A 19654-nucleotide genomic window follows, 5' to 3' on the forward strand; every position below is an offset into this window, starting at 1 on the left:
CTAATTGTGCTTTCAAGTCTATAATGATGTTATATGCTTGTTGTTTTGGATTTTGTGGATTAGTGAGTCGAGAAAACGAGAGTTTAGTGAGCGTAAGTTCAAAACCGTAGCAGAGCACCCAGATTTTTGGATGTGCTCGCTAGGCGAAGAATGAACCTCGCTGAGTCTCGCTAAGTCTTGCTAAATCCTGTGAATGTTTTTGACTTGTCTCGCCGGGAGCTCGCTAGCTTTTGCTAAGTGAGGGAGCCAGACAAGAAATTTATTTTGTTGATGTCTTGTTCTGAGTTGATTGAATGTGAGTATGAATTATTGCTATGCAATGTTCATTTTTCTTGTGTTGTTTTGATTTCCTAACTTTGAGAAGTGAGGGAAGTATAGGTTACTGGGATGCTTGCATGATTTTGTGTAAGTGTTTAGGTATCGTGGGTTAGGTTTTGTCCCTTGTATGCGACATGCGTGTAAACGATGTCGATACTAGTTTCTTCTTTTGGGAAGAATATGTTTAGAGACGATAGAACCGTTAGGTGTGAGCACCGGAAGTTCTAGTGGAAGAGTGTAGGTGGGTTTGAGATAAGTGGGGGAGAAGGTTATATCCCTCCGAGATGTTTCGAACGTGAGAAGATGAGATGAGTAGAGATGCTCTTGAAGCGGAATATTCAGGAATTGGCGACGTTGTTCGAAGTGGAATGAATGGGCGCAACAAGTTGTGAGAAACTACTAGAAGAGAAGTTGTCAGACCAAGTGTTTCGCCGTGGGGCGTTAGTGAGATTGGTTAAGTCAAATGAAGAGTATTCAGAATGGTTGGAGATCGTGTGTTGCACTAAATGTATGGAGGCGTGTTTTGTGGACCAAAGTTGAAGTACCTATTCGATTAGAAGAAGTTGAATATGAAGAAGAGGGAGTGATTAAGATTCTTGAAGAGGTGATGATTTTGAAGTAATTTGTCATCCAAGTGGATCGGATGTTGTACCGGATTCTTGAGTAAGAAGCTTTATGTGAGTCGTCCATATGGTGGTAGGTTGAATTGGTTGAACAATTTGGAGTTCTAAGTCTAGTGTGTGAAGTGATTTTTAGAAGAGATTTGAGAAGCTTAGAGAAAGAGATGTGAAGATTAGTGAACCGTTGGTGTTAATTAATCGATGAAGGGAAGTAGGTTTTAAAGTAAATGAGGATGGAATTGAGAAATATCATAATAGGATTGGTATGTTTGGAAGTGAGGATTGTATGAGTAGTCGAGTTTATTCGAAGATGGAAGTAGGATAACAATTCGAAAGATTTTGAGAGAGGCTTGCCGAAGAAAGGGTAATTGGATTTGGATAATGACAGGGCAATTTGTGTCGAAGTTGAATGAGATCCTAGAAGTGGAGATGAAGCTAAAAGAGAGGTATTATTTTTGAATGATGAAGAATAAGAAAGTTAGCCGTTGGAGAACGTGTTGAGAGTGAGTAATAGGAGGTCATGTTGGAAGTGACTTGTGTTAAGTGAGAATTTGCGAAAAGGATTATCGCACATGTGAGTAGATGTTGTGTTTGAGCACATATAGTAAGGGGTTGAAGGCGATGCCTAAAGTAAGTGTCGGAGAGCATTTTGTAGTGCCCAAAAGATAAGAGTGAGTAAGTATTTGCTAAGGAATTTGGATTCATGGAATGGAAGAGTCGGTAGAGACTAGTTTTGTTAGATGCATCGTGGATGTTGATGTAGTATGGTCACAATCGGTGACAACGAAGTAAAAGATTTTAAATGGTTTCATCATGGATGATGGGACGGTAGTGATTTGGTGAATAAGAATTCGATGAGTGAATAAACGGAGAAGAGTGTGCTTGTTGCAATGCAAGATGATGAGGAACATCGATAGATGGATTATGGGCGAATTGAAGATGTCGTTTTGGAATCAACGAAATAGAAGCTATGATTGTTTGGAGAACCAATTTTAGGCGGTAGCCTAATTTTGAAGTAGCGAATTGCTAAGGGATTAAGAAGTGGTATTGGAAATCGTTTGTGTTAAGGAATGCAAAGGTTGGTTAAGAGATTACTTGGGAACAGAGTAGTCGTATTGGATTCGACTCAATGTGAGAAAAGGAATTTGACGGTTAGAGACGGTAGTTTTTAGCATGTGTCAATGGAGTTTGAGAATGTTGGTCATCAAGTGATTGTTGGAATTGAATTATCGAGTGATAAGTTGGAATAAGATTCGAATATGAATAAGTGATGTAACACAGTTAAGTGATTCATGAGGAAATCAAAGATTTATGAGAATTATGGAGTTGTGGAAGTATCTTCGGAGAGTGTTCGATTGGTTGTACCTGTTTTGGGGCAGAGTTGTGAGTACCGTAGAATGTGAGTCTGTGGATGTTTCGTGCGAAGTTGACGTTTTAGCGGTTTGATAAGAATGGTTTATGCCGATATCATGATTGTTGACTATCTATCGACAAATTGAGGAACTGGCCGTCCTTGATCTCTTGTTGATAAATGGACAAAAATTGTGTTGGATGGGATAAACTAATTTTGTCAAACTTGGTAATGTGTAGCGTTTTGAGCGTTTCGTTGGAGGATCGGATACAGGAGTTATCCGGAGTTGTTTTAGTTGCGTAATTTTCGAGGGCGAAAATCTTTTAAGTGAGGGAGAGTTGTAACGACCCAAATTTATTATTCACTATTTAAGTGTTTAATTATTTGGTGATGTGGTTTTTAAGTAAGATAGTAACTTTAAGTTATTTATCGAGAGTTTTAGTTAACGCGCGAGTAGAGCGAGTTAGCGTGTTATTGGGCCAAGCCAATTGGGCTTGAGGCCCAACGGGCCTTGTGGACTTGTGAGGGGGCGCCATATAGCCCAAGAGGGAGAGAGAACATTTCATTTTTCTTGTTCTTGTGAGAGTTTAGAGAGAAGGGAGAGCTCAAGGAGCTAGGGCAAGAGCTTGGAGGAGGGATTCGAGGAGCAATCGTGGAGCTTTCGTCGATCCAAGGTAAGAGAGTAGATTTCATATTCGTGGGTGACTCGAGGAAGGGGAGAATGTCGATTTCTCCTCACCCGAACTTCCTCCACCCCATTTTCGTTTTAGTTGTGAATGGATTTTCTTAATGGAAATCGATTCTAAGGTTCATAACATGTTGTATATGCTTTTACCATGATGTATGAACAATTTAAATGAGTAAAAACGAATTTGTGAGTGTTTTACTCAAGAACTTGTGTTTTATGAGAGTTTTGTATAAAAGTGACAAATCCTTACTTTTTCGATGATAACGATGTAGATCGGGAAAACTAGCCGTCCTTTTATACTTAAACATGTTTGTTGCACTTGTATGTGAACTCATTTGGGATTTATAACATGAAAATGGGATTTTTGGGTGATTTTGAGTGGAAAATCGTATTATGGAACTCAAGAACAGATGTTCTTCTGGTGTGGTTCGCTACCTGTTCGCTACAGCGAACGTGTTCGCCACCTGTTCGCTACCTGTTCGCTAATTGGATTTTGGCTCTGTGTCTGTTCGCTACCTGTTCGCTACAGCGAACGTGTTCGCTACGTGTTCGCTACCTGTTCGCTACAGCGAACAGCACTGTGACAGCAACTTTTTGATAGTTGTTTTAAGTGTAATTAGGCACTTGTAACATGGATTTGAGGTATCCTAGCATGCAATTAGGTGTTTATAACCATGATTAATTGTATTGTGATGATAGTTGTTGATTATATGTGTGGGATATAATTGTTGTTGATTGTGTTGATGATGTTTGTTAAAATGTCAAAGAAGTATATTAAGGTGTTAATTAACTTAATAAAGAAGTATATCGAATTATGTTATTCGATAAAGAAGGATATTAAGGTATAGTGTTATCTTAATAAAGAAGTAATGTTGGATAGTGTTCCACATTAGTAAATGAAGAGCTTAATGCTATTGATTGTGAGTGAATTCATGAAATACATACATGCATTCATGAATATATGTGATATTGGATATTCCAATAAAGAAGGATATCGGATTATATTTATCCGATAAAGAAGGATATTAGAGGTGAGATACTCTAATAAAGAAGATGGTACCACATGCATTAGAGGTGTCTAGAGGACATAGCATGAATGTGAAGCATTAGATTGCATTAGGGATTATGTGTGCATTTATAATAAATGATGTTTGACACATACTTGGTAAATGTTGATTGTTAATCCGTATGTGAGGAGCAGAGTCCGTCATGACTATAAAATGAACAACGCAGGGTCCGTCATGACCATAATCTGAACCGTGTATTTGTGGTGTTAGATTACATTAGGAACTTTATGTGTATTCCTATTTGTAATTGTGTTATATGTATTTGTTGATGTTTTGGTATTGTCCGAGATGACGTGAAACTATATGTTTGATGTATTTTGTGAATGGTTGATTATGTGAATAAAGAAGTATATGCATGATATATGAATATGCATGAATGATAGTGATGTATATGTATAATGTATGATTATGCATGTTTTATGAAGAAGTGTTTAAGTACCATTTACTTACACTTATATTTTGAGTATGTTGTCTAACTCTCTTTTATGTGTTATGTGCTGGACCGTTGGGGGTCCAGATTTACAGGTTTCTGTGGTATTCGATGTCGAGTCGTCGGTGAAGCTCCGCTCTGATTGTGACACGGGAAAAAGGGGTTTTATATGTATATAGAGTCTCCTTATCTAGGTTGTTTTGTATAATCAATAAATATATTATTTGATTCAAAGATTTGTATAAACACTATTTTTACTAATTAATTACATTAGTATTATTTTGATAGAGGAGTGTAATACTCGAACCGTTATTCAATAAATTAAATGTGATTTTCCGTTGCGTATTTTGAAAAAGATTTTACTAAAGGTAGAAATAAATAAATAATGGGTTTGGGTGTTACAATTGGTATCAGAGCAATTGATATGGAAATACAACGGTCTTCAACGATTCTACTACTTCCTTCTTACTCATCAAATGCAAACTCTCCTCCGATTTAGGAAATACAACGGTCTTCTCGCAATAATTGATATGGACTCGATTAAATATCAACCAGTTCATACCAAAGATAACATCTATTCCACTAAGTTGGATACACACTAGGTTCATTCCAAAGTGTCTACCAAACACGGTTACGGGACAGTCACGACATACGAGACTGGTAGTTACAGAACCATTAGCAGGAGTTTCTATTTCCATACGACCAGACATTTCAGACACAGGTATACTAAGACGCTTCATGCAATCAACGGATATAAAAGAATGTGTGGCTCCCGTATCAATAATCGCAATTAAAGGAGTGTTATAGATGAAACACGTACCTCTAATGAGATTATCCCCCTGATCCGCATCATCTCCACTCAAAGCAAACACCTTTCCCATAGTCTTCTTCGGCTTCTTGCACATAGGACTCTTGTGACCCTCTTCACCACAATTGAAGCAAGTCACCTTCACTAGACAAACATCGGATCTATGTCCCCACTTTCCACAATTGAAACACTTGTCTCCTTTCCCTGGGCATTCATAAGACTTATGGCCCACTTCTCCACACCTATAGCACTGACCGCTACCTCTCTTCTTTCCACCACTAATCTCAACAACTTTCTTTCCCTTGTCACCATAAGGCTTCCCACGGTCTTGACCTTTTCCTCTTTTGTCACTCATGGCCTTGTAGTAGTTAGTCTTGGCCTTTCCATCATCATCACAAATACGGCACTTATCCACCAAAGTTGCAAAGTCTCGGATTTGAGAAAATCCGATAAGATGCTTGATGTCCGGGCGCAACCCACTTTCAAACTTGACACACTTGTCATTCTCAGCTTCCACGGTGTTGTAGTGTGGACTAAACGCACATAGCTCCTCAAACTTCACGGAATACTCCGCTACAAACATGTTCCCTTGCTTGAGCTCCATGAACTCCACCACTTTCTTGTTCCTAATATCAGCCGGAAAGTACTTCCTCAAGAACTCTCCCTTGAACATCTCCCAAGTGATTACCACACCACCAATTCCCATCCTCAGCTTAGCATTCTTCCACCACTTGTTAGCTTCCTCACAAAGTACATAAGTACCCAAGGTCAACTTACTCTCCTCGGTACATCTCATAGCCTCAAAGACAATCTCAACTTCCTCTATCCACTTGACAGCAGCCTCCGGAGCATAGCCTCCAATGAAAAGCTTCGGATTATGCTTCATGAACCTCTCTAACCTCATCTCATCTTCCCTCCCGGGTTGATGATCTCTAGCCATGATGTTGGTCAAAGTAGCTATCGCATCTGCCATCTGATTGTTAGCCCTTCCAGCCATGATCCTGAACAACCAATCAATTCCAAGAACAGACTTAGAAAGGTAATATCAACAGTGTTATCTCTACACAAGTTGAATATATGGGCAACTAATCCTAATTGGTTCCACATGAACCGACCTTGCTCTGATACCACTATTGTAACACCCAAACCCCTTAACGCATATTTATTGAATATAAATAAATAAAACACTTAAGAAAACTCAGGCGTCACATGTTATAATACAAAACCTCGGCATAATTAAAATCATGCTAGCACAGCGGAAATTAAAAACAAATAATTATCATAGTGCATATTATACAATAGTCATAATTGTTCACACAATATCCCTAGGCTCTAGGCCATATCAACAAAGGATATTATGTTTACAACCCAAAAGATAGGATTAGCAAAGTTAAATATGTCATCACGGGCTTAATACAATTCAAACGATTAACCCGACCCGGTAAAACCTAATCAGAGCAATTCTATACAACCCATCAAAAAGATATATAACATATATCTAAGGAGTAGTCTACGCTAACTCCTCACCAAAAAGCGCACTACACGAGCACAAGCAGCCTCTAACTCTGATCGGGATCCTCAACCTGAGAATCTGAACCCCCAACGGTCCAGCACATAACACAAAGCATGAGAGTTAGATCACATAATCAAAATACAAGTGCAAGTAAAAGGGTACTTAAACACTTCTTCTATAATCATGCATATATCATACATTCATCCATATCCATCAACAATCTACCATTCAATTATAAGTACATAAACACATATAATCGAATACTCACACAATCAATTATCACAATTATCCAAGTATGTGTCACATATCACTTATCACATAAATGTACACATATCCTAATGCATTCTAATGCGTCAACTTCATGCAATGTCACCCTAGACATATCTAATGCATGTGGTACCGTTTCGTCTTTATTAGAGTATCTCACCTCTAATATTCGTCTTTATCGGATAAATATAATCCGATATCCGTCTTTATTGGAATATCCAATATACAACAACAAAATTCATGAATGCATGTATATGTTTTTCATGAATTCACCAACAATTATTTAGCATAAAGCTCGTCATTTACTATGTGGAACACTATCCAACATACGTCATTATTAAGATTAACAAAACCTTAATATTCATCATTTACAACATCATACATGATTAACAATCGTTATAAGCATCAACAAGCATCAACAAGCATCAACAATCATGTAAGAATAAGACACTGATTTGAAACTACATGCAAAGGAAGATAGTAGATGAAAAATTGGTGAAATCTGCAGTATTTCCGCCTGGGGCGGAAGTTTACGCCTGAGGCGGAAATGTTTACGCCTGGGGCGGAAAAACATCTGAAAGGCTGGCTGCTCACTGCTCTGCCGTTTCAGGCGGAAATTATTGTGCCTGGGGCGGAAAAACTTGCGTTTTCTACACAAAAACGCCCAAAAATCCCATTTTTCATGTTATAAATCCCAAAAGAGTTTGTATTCAAGCATAACAAACATGGATGAACACAAAAGGACAGTCCATTTCTCAGATCTACATCATAAACATCGAAAAAGTAAAGATTGAACACTTTTTCATCAAAACTCTCAAGAACACAAAGTTCTTGAGTTTAATCTTTCATAAACTCGTTTTTTAATCATTAAATCCGTTCATTAATCATGTTAAAAGCATGTTAAACATATTAAGAACCTTAGGAACGATTTCCATCAAGAAAATCCGTTCTAAGCTAAAACGAAAATGGGGTGGAGGAAGTTCGGGTGAGGAGAAATCGACATTCTCCCCTTCCTCGGGTCACCCACGATTAAGGAATCTACTCTCATACCTGGATTCGAAGAACACAAAACTATGAGAAATGAAATGATCTTGAATCTCTCCCTTTCTTCTTGCCTTAGCTTCCAAGCTTTCCAACTCTCTCAAGAACACAAAACTATGAGAAATGAAATGTTCTCTTCTCCCCCTCATGGCCATATGGCGCCACCTTCACACACTCAAGGCCCATTGGGCCTCAAGCCCAATTGGCTTGGCCCAATAACACGTTAACTCACTCTACTCGCTTAATAACTAAAGTATTCGATAAATAACTCAAGTTATTAACTTAATTAAAATTCTACGTTAATAAAATATTTTAACACATAAAAATTAATAATTTGAAAATTGGGTCGTTACAAATAACCCCTGCGTCCCCATGGTTACGGTCATGTAACCATTCTAAACTCCAAGGCCCCGATAAAACAGAGCGATTCGCCTTTGGAGGACAAGAATTAGTGCGCTTTCCGCTAAGCGTAAAGGAACTGACAACAATCCTCTTCTCAAATTTCCTGAGGTAACATGTGTAAATAATCACTATACAGTCATGTTCAAGAAGGTATGTGAATTATTTGCAATTGCAGTCGATGTAAAATGCAGCAGTTATGTTATCATGTTTATGGAATAGCTTTTTCTTTTTTGTTCTGTTATTTTGCACACATTGTTTTCTCTTTCCTGAATCCTTGTAACTTTTAATGGCGTTTAGGGTGCATTTGAACTTGGCTGCACAGTTTGCCTAATTGCAATCAAGTACAACAAAAATTTTGTCGATGCTTTTTGGAATAGTCGAAAGTAAGATACTTCTCATGTTAATTACTATTTATTTCTAGTGTTTTCAAATATTGGCCATCGCTATGGAGGGTTTTAGGCAGTGCTATGACACTCTATGGAGGGTTTTTGGCTTTCCGAATTGCAACACTGATTACATATTCCAAGTACATTGTTTATTGATGTAATAGAGATTCTGCATTTCATGCATTTGCAGGCATTCTTTCACTACACATGCTAATGGCATCTTGGGTTGTTGTTTGTGATGTTTGGTACTTGGAGCAACAAAATCTGAAGCCAGTAGAGACACCCATCGAGTTTGCAGAAAAGTAAATAATTGTCATACCAAATATTTATAGTTTATATGAAAACTGTAACATCCCAACTTTAATTAATAGCGTAATATTAATTAGAGAAAATTATTGGAATTAATTGAAGAGTAAATGACCAAAGTAGGAGTAGTCAAAAGACATAAACATGTTTATGTGATAAGTTAAAGGGTTAATATTGACAAGTGTGATTGCAAGTAGTAGTAGTATTATATATATATATATATATATATATATATATATATATATATATATATATATATATATATATATATATATATATATATATATATATATATATATATATATATATATATATATGTGTGTATGTCTTGGAAGGAAGCAGAACTAAAGTGGAAATTGTGAAACCTATCCCCTGCCTTCTTTCTCTTTCTGCGTGAAACACCAGTAACTTTCCCTCATCCTCAACCTCTCAAAGATTCTTGTGTTCTTGGTCAATGCATGTGAAATTCTTCAATAACCCCAAATACCCAATATGTAAATGAAGGAAAGGAAAAACTCAGCATCTCTACCCTCTCAAATATTTCTCCACCGAACCATACCCACCCTTTTCTCATAAATCAAACCCTTAGGACCCAATCCTCAATCCTTCAAATTGAGTATTTGCATGTGTACTAATCTGCATAAGATCATGTTTTTGGGGGAAAAGAAGATTAAGGACTGTTTAAGAACAAGGTAAGCAAACTCAATCTCCCTCTCATCTAGACAAACCCATCGTGATACATTTCTTCCATTAAGGACTAACCATTACCAATTTCACTGTTAACTGATGCATGTGCAATTTATGATCTGGGTTGATAATGGGTGTAGTAGAATTTGGGAGTGAAGAAACTAAAGTGGAGGAGTTGAGAGAAAGCGCAAGAACAAGATCTAAATTTAATGGGTGTCATCTTTTGTGCAAAGGGGTTGGAATATGGGACAAGAACAGACCTTGGAGCTGTAGAGAATTGATAGCTTCAAGTTCTTCATTAAATTGAGAAATTAAGTAAATTCTCTGCACTTTTTCGTCTGGACCTGTCTTTAGTAATCGAGTCATAGCTGACAAACCGTACATCCGTTTTGAATAGTCCTTACATGTCTGGAAAGCCGACGAAATACCTGTCGTCTCGGTGCCAACCACGTATAATTTGGATCAATATTGAGGGCTGGAGACGCCTTTGAAGTTGGAGCTCTGATGCAGAATTATGCAGAAAATTCTGATTATGGGTTTATAGCATTTCAGTTGCAAATTATGCGTTTCGGCGAGCTCTGAAAGTGTCGCTGGTATTGTTCAAGCTTCTTTTCAGGTGGGTTCCCTTAGAGCCTTAAACTCTAGTTCCAGTTAGAATATTTGTTCCCCAATTTATCAATTGCATGACAATACTAGGATTTAAGGAATTTATTGTGTGAGAATGGTTAAATCCCGAAAATATTCTCCGTTCTGAATATATGAACTAATTATAGTGTCTGAAATTAGGAAGATATGGATTGTAGGTGATTATTGGCTTGATTTCTCAGGAAAATGCAAACAGAGTTATGTACTGATGTACTCGCTTAGCGAGGAATGACTTCGTTGGGCGAGAGTGTCAGAATAGATCACTGCAGAATTTTACATTAATTGCTAAGTCACTCGTTTATATTCCTATTCTTCCTGATGTATTTTTGTAGACACTGTAACATCGTTGCATATTTAGAATGTTAATCACACCTAAGGAAATTAAGTATCATGAATCAGGACAGTTTATAGATACCCTGGGAGGGAATTCATGGGCAGGATAACAATCAGGATTATTAAGTTAAGTTAAGAAAGTCAATCAATTATGGTGGTTACTTATGTACCACGTTATGGGATTCGTTAGAATCCAATCATGTTATGATTGTGAGCTTCAGCCGTGTCGATGTACATTATTATCGCAGACAGACATGTCAGGCCTCTGAGACCGGCTCACCTCAGAGTGTCTTTGTTATGAATAAAACGAACAAGATAAATAATTTGTGTTACACCTTTATGTATTATGTTATGAAATTATGTTATGTAAATCATGTTTAGAGATTGACTATCATGATCAGAGAACTATTAGTTCGTCAGTTGCACCAGTGTAGACACCAATAGTAATTGGGTAGTAGGAATCTACTGAGATGAAGTGACTGTCTCATCCCCACTTATTTGATTTCAGATAAGCAGGTTGATCAAGATATCATGGTCTGCAAGCATGGAGTTCAGATACTTGGATTATGCTAGTTGAGCTGACGTCATGTTATCTTATAATTGTATAAGATTTAGTTTCTTTATGTTTTCAGTTGTTAGCTCAATTTAGTATTAATCTCTTGGATTTTGTAATCCTATTTATGTATTCGGAAAATATGTAATGAAAATTTAATGTTTTCCGATTCAGTTATGTACACTCTTATCGATATTCTAGATAAATCGATGTGAGGTGTTATAATTGGTATCAGAGCAGGTCGATTCAGTATCGGACCTTGCCGCGGATCATTAAAGTTCAATAAAAGTAGTACGGACCCTTTGGAGTCTGAACTGTTTACGCTGAAATCATCGCGTGCCGAGTCTGATCAACTCAGTATCGTGTATGGTAGGCAGGGTATTACGGCTGAGAACCGAAGTGGATCAAGGAGGTCGAGTAGTAAGAACGAAGTAGAAGTGCAAACTCAGATGGAAGTATGAACGAAGATCATTAGAAGCGGATATTTTGACTGCAGCAATCAATCCACAAGAGTAAGTTGAGTAACGCCAACAAGTGGCCCGCAGAATTGGAAAAAGTACGTGGCCTAATACCAATAGTAAGATGCATGTCAAGAGATGCACGAACCGGATGCGCTCAACTGACGATAGCATATATAAGAATGTGGAGAATTCAAGGAATGGAAAATCCAGATTTTGACCGGAGTAGAACCGAGACTGAGTATGGAAGTACGAGGACTGGAAAATTATAGTAGGTCTGATGTGCGCATTAATACAGATGGCGAAATTATGAGAACGAAGCGCAGTATATTGAAGTGTGGTACACCAGTATTATCCAACCGGCAAATATGTATTATGTGAACCTAATAACAAGAAGCACCTTAATTCAAATAACACTTATCAGAAGTTAGTGAACTAAAATCTTTCAAATCGGAGAAAGATAAACTAGACTTCATACAATCCCTTAATTTCTAATTGTTGTACCATTCTCATAGAATGAGAAACACTGAACTCCCCAGCAAGATAAGTTTAGCCTCTCAGTTCGTAACTAATATCCTAACCAAACCAGTATCAACCAAGTTTCGTTTAAGTAACAATTGGAATTTAATTCTAATGCTATCAGTCACCTAAGCCGACATATTAAGTGTCGTTATCTTCTGATCCAGAAACAAGTAACGCAGTTTTGTGTTAGCATCACCAAGTCGCCAAATAATTTTCAGTATTCAAACCTCTCAGTTAATAACCCAACATATTCGGATAAGTCTTTTGTGAGAGTTTATCTACTAAGTTCTAATGAGAATCAAGTCTGTTCCAATTCAAGAGAACTGTCGGTGGAGAGAAATCATGAAGTATGAACATAGTCCGACAGAAATAGGATCTTAAATTACTTATTATTTCATGAGAATTATAATTCAGTCAAATCCCTCGAATCGAGTGATGCTTAATTCGCATTCAGTAAGCCTTATTAAGTGATGAACATTACGTTCCCCAAGCCTATCTAATCATGATAAGAGAGAGAAAATTTTTCTGATGCTTCGAAACCTATCACTTACATTTAATTGTAAGAATTCCATTAAGTTGTGAAACTTTTAATTCCTCAATATCAGCGAATTGGATTCACATTAGAGTGTTATCCTTATGTGACTCTGATGAAATATCTTCAGTTTTCCAGCCTTGTTATCAGTAATCAGTTCAGGCCGATGTAAGTTTGAATTCCTTGTTAAGATTAATAAGTTATGATAAGAACTATTAGTTATTCATGTCGACCTTCAGAGCAGTAACATTATTTTTATCCCCAAGAAATTCTTTAATCTTGTAGTTTCATTACTGATGACCAGTTCAGAACCACATAAGTCTAATCAATCATTAAAGATCTTGAGTAATTTCAGTTTAAATTCTTGTTCGTCTTGTTAACCCGCTAAACAACATCATTAAGGTACCTCAAACGTTGGAAAATTTAATTCAACCAGTTCATTCAACCAGTTTAGTTCATTTTTCTTTATGAGGTCTTATCAACTCATCTCAGACAAAATCGAAAATCATTCAGAGATATAAGTAGTATCAAGATTAGTGCAAATGGTGCGAACCTATCAATTCCATTTTCTGTAATTAAGTTAGACCAATGTAAGCCTGAGAATGTTACCCAATAAACATAAGTGTTCCTTTGAAAACTATCAAATATCTTTTGACCGATTAATTAACATCAACAAGCAAACCAGAGTTAGCCAACTTCATTAGTAGTAGCATCACCCTCGGTAAAGCGAGACATTATATTTTACCTTCCCTTAGCGACTAGTCTATTTTAGACAACTCTTTTATCGCAAGACCACATCAGAGAATTTTATCCAGATCCAAATCTTACCTTAATTAAGTTAGGGGACTCAACATAAGAAGTAACCTCAATGAACACCGATGGAATGAGAAGAATCGTAAGCGCTATGCGGCAAGAAATTTTTGGATTAGTCGATAGTAATATTCAAAGCTTATACCCGTAGGATAACCTCATAACATCAGTAGGTGCCCATGTTTCAAAATGTACCCAACCAGGCCGGATACCGACCTAATGAAGTTGTTGAGTAATAAACTAATTGCCGGGAATAATAAAGGAAGTAATACAAAAAGGAGACTGATTGTAGTTGAGGTCGGTGAAGTAATTAATTACGGAGAAACCAACCTGCGAAGAATACTGCTGATCGAAGTAAGGCTCATTGTTGGAATAACTCAGTTATCACTATTAAATGTAATGGTAAGAGGAGACATATGATACACGATGGGGAGATATGAGTATGAAATAATAGTAAGTGATAAGAAGTGAAGGGTTGCAGACGTGTTAGATGGTGGTAAGGTATTATCATTCTGTATACAACCGTGTGCATGAAGTGTCACTGAGCAATGCAAGTGGTGTTTTGTGACGTCTACGGTACGAGAAGTATTAATATATAGAAGAAAAAAAAATAACACCGGATAAGATGAAATGATGTGAAACAGCGTCTGAGAAGTTACAACCAAAACTGTAATGACGCGAGGAGAAAATGATAGTAAGTACTCGAATCAGAGTGCGCAATCGGAAAGGGATTGAGAATATAGTCAACAGATTGAATTGGAGATGGATCACCGTAGGATGATTAAAGAATGTATGCCGAGTGAGTTATGCATATGTTCATGCTTGAACTTGAGATTGTTAGTAATGGAGTACCCGAGAGAGCAAAGATTGTGAAGGTAAAACGGTTCACTTGAGAAGTTTAACGCGGTGAACTAGTAAGATTAAGTATGCTCCTGCGTTGAATTGAAAAGTGCAAAAAAAGAAAAGTTGCACCGTGAACGTGTAAGTTGAGGAAAAGTAATTGAAAGAGCTAATATAAGAAGAGCGCGCACCTAAAACTTGTATTATGGGTTGAGATTATGGGTGCGATGTTATGAAATGAACGAGTAGAATTTTTTAAAAATTAATGTAAACAAGTGCTAACGCGGTGAAGAATGATGATTAGTAACCTATTGAATGACGAATCATGATCAGTTAAGAGATAAAGTTTAGAATTATACGAGGATATAAACAATTTTCTTCGGTGATGAATGAAGAAGTTCTTGAATTTCGCGGACGAAATTCTTTTAAGGGGGATAGATTGTAACATCCCAACTTTAATTAATAGCGTAATATTAATTAGAGAAAATTATTGGAATTAATTGAAGAGTAAATGACCAAAGTAGGAGTAGTCAAAAGACATAAACATGTTTATGTGATAAGTTAAAGTGTTAATATTGACAAGTGTGATTGCAAGTAGTAGTAGTATTATATATTTATATATATATATATATATATATATATATATATATATATATATATATATATATATATATGTATGTCTTGGAAGGAAGCAGAACTAAAGTGGAAATTGTGAAACCTATCCCCTGCCTTCTTTCTCTTTCTGCGTGAAACACCAGTAACTTTCTCTCATCCTCAACCTCTCAAAGATTCTTGTGTTCTTGGTCAATGCATGTGAAATTCTTCAATAACCCTAAATACCCAATATGTAAATGAAGGAAAGGAAAAACTCAGCATCTCTACCCTCTCAAATATTTCTCCACCGAACCATACCCACCCTTTTCTCAAAAATCAAACCCTTAGGACCCAATCCTCAATCCTTCAAATTGAGTATTTGCATGTGTACTAATCTGCATAAGATCATGTTTTTGGGGGAAAAGAAGATTAAGGACTGTTTAAGAACAAGGTAAGCAAACTCAATCTCCCTCTCATCTAGACAAACCCATCGTGATACATTTCTTCCATTAAGGACTAACCATTACCAATTTCACTGTTAACTGATGCATGTGCAATTTATGATCTGGGTTGATAATGGGTGTAGTAGAATTTGGGAGTGAAGAAACTAAAGTGGAGGAGTTGAGAGAAAGCGCAAGAACAAGATCTAAATTTAATGGGTGTCATCTTTTGTGCAAAGGGGCTGGAATATGGGACAAGAACAGACCTTGGAGCTGTAGAGAATTGATAGCTTCAAGTTCTTCATTAAATTGAGAAAGTAAGTAAATTCTCTGCACTTTTTCGTCTGGACCTGTCTTCAGTAATCGATTCATAGCTGACAAACCGTACATCCGTTTTGAATAGTCCTTACATGTCTGGAAAGCCGACGAAATACCTGTCGTCTCGGTGCCAACCACGTATAATTTGGATCAATATTGAGGGCTGGAGACGCCTTTGAAGTTGGAGCTCTGATGCAGAATTATGCAGAAAATTCTGATTATGGGTTTATAGCATTTCAGTTGCAAATTATGCGTTTCGGCGAGCTCTGAAAGTGTCGCTGGTATTGTTCAAGCTTCTTTTCAGGTGGGTTCCCTTAGAGCCTTAAACTCTAGTTAGTTTAGCTCCATTAGTTTCCCCAAATAAAATAAATGCATGATAACAATAGTTCAGTTAGAATATTAGTTCCCCAATTTATCAATTGCATGACAATACTAGGATTTAAGGAATTTATTGTGTGAGAATGGTTAAATCCCGAAAATATTCTCCATTCTGAATATATGAACTAATTATAGTGTCTGAAATTAGGAAGATATGGATTGTAGGTGATTATTGGCTTGATTTCTCAGGAAAATGCAAACAGAGTTATGTACTGATGTACTCGCTTAGCGAGGAATGACTTCGTTGGGCGAGAGTGTCAGAATAGAACACTGCAGAATTTTACTTTAATTGCTAAGTCACTCGTTTATATTCCTATTCTTCCTGATGTATTTTTGTAGACACTGTAACATCGTTGCATATTTAGAATGTTAATCACACCTAAGGAAATTAAGTATCATGAATCAGGACAGTTTATAGATACCCTGGGAAGGAATTCATGGGCAGGATAACAATCAGGATTATTAAGTTAAGTTAAGAAAGTCAATCAATTATGGTGGTTACTTATGTACCACGTTATGGGATTCGTTAGAATCCAATCATGTTATGATTGTGAGCTTCAGCCGTGTCGATGTACATTATTATCGCAGACAGACATGTCAGGCCTCTGAGACCGGCTCACCTCAGAGTGTCTTTGTTATGAATAAAACGAACAAGATAAATAATTTGTGTTACACCTTTATGTATTATGTTATGAAATTATGTTATGTAAATCATGTTTAGAGATTGACTATCATGATCAGAGAACTATTAGTTCGTCAGTTGCACCAGTGTAGACACCAATAGTAATTGGGTAGTAGGAATCTACTGAGACGAAGTGACTGTCTCATCCCCACTTATTTGATTTCAGATAAGCAGGTTGATCAAGATATCATGGTCTGCAAGCATGGAGTTCAGATACTTGGATTATGCTAGTTGAGCTGACGTCATGTTATCTTATAATTGTATAAGATTTAGTTTCTTTATGTTTTCAGTTGTTAGCTCAATTTAGTATTAATCTCTTGGATTTTGTAATCCTATTTATGTATTCGGACAATATGTAATGAAAATTTAATGTTTCCGATTCAGTTATGTACACTCTTATCGATATTCTAGATAAATCGATGTGAGGTGTTATAATTGGTATCAGAGCAGGTCGATTCAGTATCGGACCTTGCCGCGGATCATTAAAGTTCAATAAAAGTAGTACGGACCCTTTGGAGTCTGAACTGTTTACGCTGAAATCATCGCGTGCCGAGTCTGATCAACTCAGTATCGTGTATGGTAGGCAGGGTATTACGGCTGAGAACCGAAGTGGATCAAGGAGGTCGAGTAGTAAGAACGAAGTAGAAGTGCAAACTCAGATGGAAGTATGAACGAAGATCATTAGAAGCGGATATTTTGACTGCAGCAATCAATCCACAAGAGTAAGTTGAGTAACGCCAACAAGTGGCCCGCAGAATTAGAAAAAGTACGTGGCGTAATACCAATAGTAAGATGCATGTCAAGAGATGCACGAACCGGATGCACTCAACTGACGATAGCATATATAAGAATGTGGAGAATTCAAGGAATGGAAAATCCAGATTTTGACCGGAGTAGAACCGAGACTGAGTATGGAAGTACGAGGACTGGAAAATTATAGTAGGTCTGATGTGCGCATTAATACAGATGGCGAAATTATGAGAACGAAGCGCAGTATATTGAAGTGTGGTACACCAGTATTATCCAACCGGCAAATATGTATTATGTGAACCTAATAACAAGAAGCACCTTAATTCAAATAACACTTATCAGAAGTTAGTGAACCAAACTCTTTCAAATCGGAGAAAGATAAACTAGACTTCATACAATCCCTTAATTTCTAATTGTTGTACCATTCTCATAGAATGAGAAACACTGAACTCCCCAGCAAGATAAGTTTAGCCTCTCAGTTCGTAACTAATATCCTAACCAAACCAGTATCAACCAAGTTTCGTTTAAGTAACAATTGGAATTTAATTCTAATGCTATCAGTCACCTAAGCCGACATATTAAGTGTCGTTATCTTCTGATCCAGAAACAAGTAACGCAGTTTTGTGTTAGCATCACCAAGTCGCCAAATAATTTTCAGTATTCAAACCTCTCAGTTAATAACCCAACATATTCGGATAAGTCTTTTGTGAGAGTTTATCTACTAAGTTCTAATGAGAATCAAGTCTGTTCCAATTCAAGAGAACTGTCGGTGGAGAGAAATCATGAAGTATGAACATAGTCCGACAGAAATAGGATCTTAAATTACTTATTATTTCATGAGAATTATAATTCAGTCAAATCCCTCGAATCGAGTGATGCTTAATTCGCATTCAGTAAGCCTTATTAAGTGATGAACATTACGTTCCCCAAGCCTATCTAATCATGATAAGAGAGAGAAAATTTTTCTGATGCTTCAAAACCTATCACTTACATTTAATTGTAAGAATTCCATTAAGTTGTGAAACTTTTAATTCCTCAATATCAGCGAATTGGATTCACATTAGAGTGTTATCCTTATGTGACTCTGATGAAATGTCTTGAGTTTTCCAGCCTTGTTATCAGTAATCAGTTCAGGCCGATGTAAGTTTGAATTCCTTGTTAAGATTAATAAGTTATGATAAGAACTATTAGTTATTCATGTCGACCTTCAGAGCAGTAACATTATTTTTATCCCCAAGAAATTCTTTAATCTTGTAGTTTCATTACTGATGACCAGTTCAGAACCACATAAGTCTAATCAATCATTAAAGATCTTGAGTAATTTCAGTTTAAATTCTTGTTCGTCTTGTTAACCCGCTAAACAACATCATTAAGGTACCTCAAACGTTGGAAAATTTAATTCAACCAGTTCATTCAACCAGTTTAGTTCATTTTTCTTTATGAGGTCTTATCAACTCATCTCAGACAAAATCGAAAATCATTCAGAGATATAAGTAGTATCAAGATTAGTGCAAATGGTGCGAACCTATCAATTCCATTTTCTGTAATTAAGTTAGACCAATGTAAGCCTGAGAATGTTACCCAATAAACATAAGTGTTCCTTTGAAAACTATCAAATATCTTTTGACCGATTAATTAACATCAACAAGCAAACCAGAGTTAGCCAACTTCATTAGTAGTAGCATCACCCTCGGTAAAGCGAGACATTATATTTTACCTTCCCTTAGCGACTAGTCTATTTTAGACAACTCTTTTATCGCAAGACCACATCAGAGAATTTTATCCAGATCCAAATCTTACCTTAATTAAGTTAGGGGACTCAACATAAGAAGTAACCTCAATGAACACCGATGGAATGAGAAGAATCGTAAGTGCTATGCGGCAAGAAATTTTTGGATTAGTCGATAGTAATATT

At 36.7% G+C, this 19654-nt stretch overlaps 1 long non-coding RNA gene and 1 pseudogene across 2 annotated transcripts; both read left to right on the forward strand.

Annotated features, from left to right (window-relative positions):
- Positions 1 to 9197, forward strand: part of LOC123905408 — a 60235-nt pseudogene extending 51038 nt beyond the window's left edge.
- Positions 9198 to 15288: 6091 nt separating this feature from the next.
- LOC123908881 lies at positions 15289 to 17528 on the forward strand. Of its 2 annotated transcripts, none has more exons than XR_006809776.1 (4): positions 15289 to 15622; positions 15758 to 15928; positions 16015 to 16233; positions 17156 to 17528. It is a non-coding gene; the product is annotated as an uncharacterized LOC123908881 (long non-coding RNA). The 2 variants fall into 2 exon arrangements; XR_006809777.1 differs by having other exon boundaries at positions 15761 to 15928.
- The last annotated feature ends 2126 nt before the right edge of the window (positions 17529 to 19654 follow it).

This window comes from Trifolium pratense, linkage group LG2 (genome assembly GCF_020283565.1).
Source record: "Trifolium pratense cultivar HEN17-A07 linkage group LG2, ARS_RC_1.1, whole genome shotgun sequence".
Classification (NCBI taxonomy): Eukaryota; Viridiplantae; Streptophyta; class Magnoliopsida; order Fabales; family Fabaceae; genus Trifolium; species Trifolium pratense.